The 7,213-nt window shown below is 37.1% G+C and overlaps 1 protein-coding gene across 8 annotated transcripts in view; it reads left to right on the forward strand.

The window, feature by feature from the left end:
- Positions 1-7,213, forward strand: part of TCF12 (transcription factor 12) — a 370,574-nt gene that overhangs the window by 232,159 nt on the left and 131,202 nt on the right. The gene's annotated exons all lie outside the window — the stretch shown is intronic.

Genomic DNA, 7,213 nt, shown 5'->3' on the forward strand with positions numbered 1-7,213 from the left:
TTCCTTTCTTCCCTTTTCTCTCTCCCCCCTCCCTCCCTCTCACTGTCTTCCTTTTCCCTTCTTTTCTCTTTTCTTCTTTTATTTTCTTTTTTCTTTTCTTTCTTTGGTATCTCACTCTGTTGCCTAGGCTGGAGTACAGTGGTACAGTCATGACTCACTGCAGTCTCGACTTCCCGGGCTCAGGTGATTCTCCCATCTCAGCCCCCCAAGAAACTGGGACTACAGGTGTGTACACCATCCCCAACGAATATTTTATGGAGTTGAGTTTTTGCCATGTCGCCCAGGCTGGTCTCAAACTCCTAGGCTTGAGTGATCCACCTGCCTCGGCCACTCAGTGTCCTGGGATTACAGACATGAGCCAGTGCACCCAGCCTAGAAAGTCATTTCTAAAGCCTATTCAAATTGCCCAGGTCTGACTGTGTGCTTTTATTAGGATAAGATACACCATTAGCACCTTAGCAATTCTGCAGAAATTATCGATTGGGAAGCTGCTTACAGCTTTGATGCGCATCACAGGAAGCTGGTGCAAAATTAAGATGGCATATGTGATGAGATAAAGACTGGGTTAGAAAAGTGATTACAACTGGGAACTTGATAATCACTGACCTCTATAGGGATCCTGAGGTTTATCACTAATCTCACTCACACTTGGCATTTTCCTATGCTGATGCCTCATCATTCATCGCTGTGTGAGTAATTTGGCATGGAGTGAACAAGAGGAGGGCATAGAGAGTCCAGCAGCTGTGCTTGTTGGCACTAGATATTTAAATATCTTCAATGTAGCCAGCAGCGTGGTTGGCACAAATGTTAGCCAATAATGCTTAAACAAATTGTTCTGAAGAAAATAGGCAAGGGTTTATTTTAAAACCCCCTTTCTCTTTATTTAAAAAAAAATATGGTCAATTAAGTTCCTTTTTTTTCTGTACATTTGAGCAGATTACTACCAAAATGAGTTCTACAATTCTAACAGTATCTTATAGACAATCTCTGAATACTTTATAAACATTAATGAAATTGTGCAGGGTCTCTGTGAGGTACATGTTATTCAGTTGATTTTCCTAAAAGAGTAAGTGGGGTCATTGATGTTAAATGCCTTGTAACTTTCCCAGTTCCCTCAATGAGAGAGAAACAAGAGCCAAGACATGAATCCAGTAATCAGAATTCCCAGGTCTCTGCTCTCATACCCTACGGCATTGCAGATTTGCCTACTTTGTAAGTTAGCATTTTGTGTTTCTTCAAATGTTTAGTATGATTCAAATCATATGAGTTTTTTTTATAGGGCTTGCCCACAAAAGGGGAGTAGCTTTTCCGTGAGCAAAAAGGTTAGGTAAATAATGAGTTTTCAAAGATACCCAAGAGGGAGAAGGATTGTCTGCTCATAAAACTTTCACCAAATTTAGATTTGTGCACAAATATTTAGATTTGCCTATGTAAGGATTTCATATTGTTTCTCTGAAAAATAAATATGGAAAATCTCACATGACATAAACATTGAAATATTTCACTTTGAACATAGTAATGTTGATCTCGTTAACTTTTTTGAAACATTCAGGAATTATTTCTAGGTTAAGCTTTTAGCTTTTAAGAAAAACCAGTTTAATACTAACTATGTTATAACACATGGAGTTTTTCTTTGTAAAAGATGCTGAATTCAAATTGATAAATGCAAATCAGTATGTCTTACAAAAATGAACAGAAATAATACTGGCTTTCATACAAATGGAGAAACTATTCTATTTTGTATTGTTACTTACTAAGTCAACAATTATTTCTTGAATAGTATTGATTCATTGAAACTAATAAACTTTATTTGGCTGGAAATTTTTAGGTATTTACTAGGCTGCTGCAGAAATAAATGCTAAGCAGGCTTTGTATTCCATAATATCGTTATCTCTGGCTGTTTCCTCATCAGTACAGTATTTTCTGTTGATAACAGTGCACACACCATGAGAGTACTGTAAAGTTGCTTTGGTCTAATTTTGCATGTTGAAAGAAGAATGAAACTGAACACCATTCTCCCAAGTGTGGATTGTGGCCACTCTGGTCTCAGGTTGCTAATAAAGACATACCTGGGACTAGGAAATTTATAAAGGAAAGAGATTTACTTGACTCGCAGTTCAGCATGGCTGGAGAGACCCAGGAAACTTAGAATCATGGTGGAAGGGGAAGCAAACACATTCTTCACATGGTGGCAGCATGGAAAATTGCAGAGCAAAGGGGGAAAAGGTCCCTTATAAAACCATCAGATCTCATGATAACTCACCATCATGAGAACAGCATGGAAGTAACCACCCCCATGGTTCAGTTACTTCCCACCAGGTCCCTCCCACGACATGTGAGGATTATGGGAACTACAGCTCAAGAAGAGATTTGGGTGGGTACACAAACCATATCAGGCTCTATCTAACATTTATGGTATTTTTAATAAATACATATTATCAAATACTTAATTTATCTTCCTAAAAAGAGCTAAATAACAGGCATAGCAGTACTTCTAAAACTTCGTCATCCGTTAGGCTATAAGCTTTTTCATTGTTTGGCACCTATCAAGGGCAGAGCTTGTAGGGGCTTTTTGTTTGTTTGTTTTTTTGAGGCGGAGTCTCTCTCTCCTAAGCTGGAATGCAGTGGCATGATCATAGCTCACTGCAGCCTCAAACTCCTGGGTTAAAGCAGTCCTCCCACCTCAGTCTCCTGTGACTACAGGTATGCACCACCATGCCCAACTAAGTTTTTTTTAATTACTATTATTTTTTATAAAGACCAGATGTCACTATGTTGCCCAGGCTGGTTTCAAACCTCTTAGCTCTAGTAATCCTCCCACCTAAGCCTCCCAAAGTGCTGGGATTACAGGTATGAGCCACAACACCCAGCCAGAAGCTTGGGTCTTACTCATCTCCTAACCTCTTTATCTGTCACTGACTAGCCCATAAATGTTTGATAGAGTGTATGGATCTTAGATTCTTCTGTCTAGTCAATGCTTGGATATTTGTAATTGAAATGGTGAGAAATGGGAATGTAGAACTGTGCCTGTCCACTCCCAGTTTCAATTTGACTGCTGATTGTATCCTATGTCAAAATAATAGCATTAGTTTGTATTTCTGTAAGCACTAGAGAGTTGTAACTATATTGGTGGTAGAGAGCAAGGTAACTTTTTTTTTTTAAGTCCAAGAATATTTGTAAAGGTAACTAATGCCTCTAATAGTTTATGTATCTGGAGAAAATAATTTCTTGAACTTCAGTCATTTGCTGTTTCTTGAATAAATGTTTTAAATACTGTGTAAGTTAGTTATCTTGAGCAGTTTTTAGTTTAGGTCAGAAAATGCTGAATCTGGTTAATGTAAACCATGTACGTTTAGCTACTTAAAATATCTTTGCACAGAAGTTATGTGTCTGTTGACTTAATATACATATATATATTATACTTGTATATTTTCCAATAATGTGTTGCTATTCTACTAGAGTTGAGTTCCTTAACCTGGAGTATAGAGACTCCTAGGACAGAAGGAAAATCGTTGAACTTGAATGGGAAAAAATTGTCACCTTTATTTTTACCAATCTGTAAGTGAAATTTACCATGGCCTTCAATTTTGAATAAGGATAGCAAAATTGTCCAATCATTACCTATAGTTTTTGTCACCAGTAGAATAATAGATATTTTCATATCGTAATATAATTGTTGAGATATCTTAAACTGTCATTTATGCTTTCAAATTATCATTATTAGGCCTGCTGCTAAATCTTATTATTTAATTTGTTAATAAATTACAGCAAATGTTTGGTCTTTAAAAGAACATCTTGAAGATTACATGTCGTCGTACATTAAAATACTTACATTTTGTTTTGTATATTTAAAAACATGATTCTGAAAAGCCTGCTGAAGAGGCCCATGCACATATGCACACACCCATACCTATACACAGCCATACCACCACAACACAAGGGTCTAGTAAAAACTCTGTACTAGTCTGTCCCAGAGAATTCTTTGTAATAATTTTTCATGGGTGTTTCAGGGAAAATTACGTATATGTTACATTACTAGTGGTTCTTAAACTGTGCTCAGCTGAAGTTGACCAGTTAAAATTGTCTATATACTCCATTTGTATATATTTATGTTAAAAAGTTGGTAGAAACTGGTAATACAGTGGCCAGAGATTTTTGTTGTTTCTCAGATGCCTAAGATAAAGCAAAGAGAATGGATATGATTAATTTTAATTCATGAAAATAGTTCTTGTTAAAAGTAATTTTGATAGAATTAAAAATGAATGCCTCCTAAGTCTTAGACTGAGTATGCATTATTATATTTCAAGGGTACTCAAACTTATAAGTCCTTAAGAAAATAACTAGTTTCTAATAAATTAAAAGTGAAATAAAAACGTATTTATTTTTCAAAATCTTATTTAAATAGACTAAGTATCATTTTGAAAACAAGCTATCAACTTTCCATTTCAGAATAAACTTTTACTTTGTAACATCTTCAGCTTATGTTAAATCAGTTTTCATTCTCTCTGAATTCAGTGTCCTTTATGAAAGGAAAAGGAATTTTAATAAGCACAGGAAGTTAAGTCTAAAACTTAAGTGTTTTAAAATGATCAAAGGGGTAGCCTTCACGTAGGTAATTAACATTGTATTTAAAAGCTGTACATTATTTAAAAACAGAACTAATATACATCTCTAACCTTGTTCCTTTTTCCACCTCAACATTTATTTTGAGTTCTTACTAGGACATGTGAGTGAAAATACAATACATTATTAACTTGTGTTTGCCTAAAATTGTAGTTCACTAATAAAAAAAGCTTTGCACGTGAATAGGATGTTCAAAATTGTTTATTGCTATGGTTCATAATTATTTTTTAAAAACCTTAGAAATAGACTAGTATCATTTTTGTTAAAGTATATATATCATACTGGCTAATTGATGTAGAAATCTTACAACTCTAAATCTGACATCTCTTAACCCTTTAGATATGTAAAATAATCCTTGTAATAATAATGCTGGGCCACCATGGTAGCTTATAACTAACCTCAGCACTTTGGAAGGCTGAAGAAGGAGGATTGCTTGAGCCCAGGAGTTTGAGACCAGCTTAGGCAACACTGAGACCCTGCCTCTACTAAAAATAAAATTTTAAAAAATTAGGCTGATGGCAATTTGCGCCTGTAGTCCCAGCTACTTGGGAGGCTGAGGTTGGAGGATTGCTTGAACCCAGGAATTGCAAGCTGCAGTGAGCTGTGATTATGTAACTACACTGCAGCCTGTGTGACAGAGCGAGACCTTGTTTCAAAATAAATAATAAATAAAACAAGTTATTACAAAATAAAACCATTAAAGGATTGTACACTTGTAATTCTGACACACACAACCTTTCCTGCATCTAATCAAAGTGGATCAGAAATCCTCTTGGACCAAGAATATGGCAGAGACTGAAGGGAAATGCCAACTTAGAATGACTGGCATAGAAGGAATTATTGAAACTCAGGGAAGGCAATTTGTTCTTTGACAGTTCCAGTTTCTAAGTAGATAGGGAATTTCATAAAACAACTTCATCCTATGCTTTGCAAAAAACAGAGGATTGTGGGGAAGGGTCTGGTGGAGAGGGCATGAGTTAGAGAGACCTTGAGGGGCCACTGCTTCGAATCCAGCATGTCAAAACACCATGCTTGGGGGCATTAGTTTCTGAGTCTCAAAAGTACCACATTTGCCAATTCACTTTACTGAACATACTGAAACTCTAGTAGATTGAATACAAATGAGTGAGCACCGTATTACTGTTAATGGTTAGTGCTGTGAGACTAACATCCATTCTCCCTCAAGAACTGGCCCATACTATTCCTGATACTTGGCCATGAAAGTTTTGAACTGCAGGTGTATTAGTTCATTCTCATGCTGCTAATAAAAACATAACCCAAGACAGGGTGATTTATAAAGGAGAGTTCAGCATGACTGGGTAGGCCTCAGGAAACTTAAAATCATGGCAGAAGGGGAAGAAAAATGTCCTTCACATGGCAGCAGCAAGGAGAAGTGCTGAGCCCCTTATAAAACCATCAGATCTCATGAGAACTCATTATCACAAGAACAGCTGCACGGGACTAACCGCCTTCATGATTCAGTTACCTCCCACGGGGTACCTCCTACTAAACATTGGGATTAGGGGATCTACAATTCAAGGTGAGATTTGGGTGGGGACACAGCCAAATCATATCAGTGGGTATAGTCACAATGAGAATTGTATTTTTTTTTTTTTTTTTTGAGAGAGAGTCTCTGTCACCCAGGCTGGAGTACAATGGTGCTGTCTTGGCGCCCTGCAACCTCCACCTCCTGGGTTCAAGTGATTCTCTTGCCTCAGCCTCCCAAGTAGCTGGGATTACAGGCATGTGCTATCATACCTGGCTAATTTTTGTATTTTTAGTTGAGATGGGGATTTACCTTGTTGGCCAGGCTGGTCTCGAGCTCCTAACCTCAAGTGATCCGCCTGTCTTGGCCTCCCAGAATTCTGGGATTGCAGGCATAAGCCACCGTGCCTGGCCACAAGAAGAATTCTTAATGTTGCTGGGAAAAATAAGAATTGGCATGATGACTTCTGAGAGTAGTAAGGCAATCAATATCTGTAAAGCTGAAAGTTTGCATCCCTTTATCTACCAGTTTCACTTCTTTGTGTGTATCCTGGAGGAGGAGGAGGAGGAGGAGGGGTGTCTGTGTAGAAAACGTGCAAGGATTTGTTTCAACACTGTTCATGACAAAGAAATGTAAAAACTATCATACAATAGGAGACTATATAAACTGGTTTTATTTGTATAATGGAGCATTATATAGCAGTAAAGATGATTAAACTTGAGCTCTGATAATCAATACATAGCTCAAAAATATAATATATGAAAATGCAGGTTTCAAGATAAACACCATGTAATTCTATCTATTTAAATGTTAAATGCAGACAGTAATGTATATTGTTTGAGAGCATGAATATATATTTAAGAGTAAAAAACATAGATGGTAATCATGCACATCAATGTTAGAATAATGGTTACCCTGAGGTGTGGTTTGAGCTATATCTATACTGTATTAATTTTTTATTTTTTGAGACAGTGCAGTGGCTCGATCCTGGCTCACTGCAACCTCCAACCTCCACCTCCTGGGTTCAAGCAATTCTCCTGTCTCAGCCTCCTGAGTAGCTGGGACTACAGGCAGGTGTGGCAGCACCTGCTAATTTTTTTTTTT

This window comes from Cebus imitator, unplaced genomic scaffold (genome assembly GCF_001604975.1).
Source record: "Cebus imitator isolate Cc_AM_T3 unplaced genomic scaffold, Cebus_imitator-1.0 Scaffold501, whole genome shotgun sequence".
NCBI classification, from domain to species: Eukaryota; Metazoa; Chordata; class Mammalia; order Primates; family Cebidae; genus Cebus; species Cebus imitator.